Here is a 513-nt window from a genome sequence, read left to right as displayed (position 1 = left end):
GGGTAGTGCCGGACTCTTACCGGCTAAAACCCCACGGTGGCCATCCTCGGCACTCCGGGGGTGGGCCCGGGATCTCTTACGAACATAACCGGACCCACCCCACGCCGGGCCCCTCCCTCGAGATGTTCGATGCTACCTGTGCGGAGGGGCGGGGCACTTCGCGAGGCAGTGCCGAAAAAACAGACGGGAGAAAGGAAGCAGTGCAAACTGAACGTGATCGAGAAGGTGCCTGTCCCGTACCACACCATCCACATCGACCACGTGGGGCCCGTCGAGACAAGTAGGAGGCATAACAAATACCTGCTGGTGATTGTCGACGCATTCACCAAATTTACGATCATCGAGCCGGCGAAGGATCAGAAGACCCGGCATACGGTGAAGGCGCTCCTGAGCCTGATGTACCTGTTCGGCGACCCCGAGGGCGAACGGTACAACAAGACAGTGGTCGACGCGCTCGTCACTATCGCCGCAGGTAAAGACCCGAGGGGCTGGGACCTCGAGGTGAAGAAGGTG

This window comes from Habropoda laboriosa, unplaced genomic scaffold (genome assembly GCF_001263275.1).
Source record: "Habropoda laboriosa isolate 0110345459 unplaced genomic scaffold, ASM126327v1 scaffold1199, whole genome shotgun sequence".
Lineage (NCBI taxonomy): Eukaryota > Metazoa > Arthropoda > Insecta > Hymenoptera > Apidae > Habropoda > Habropoda laboriosa.
This window is presented reverse-complemented; position numbering follows the sequence as displayed.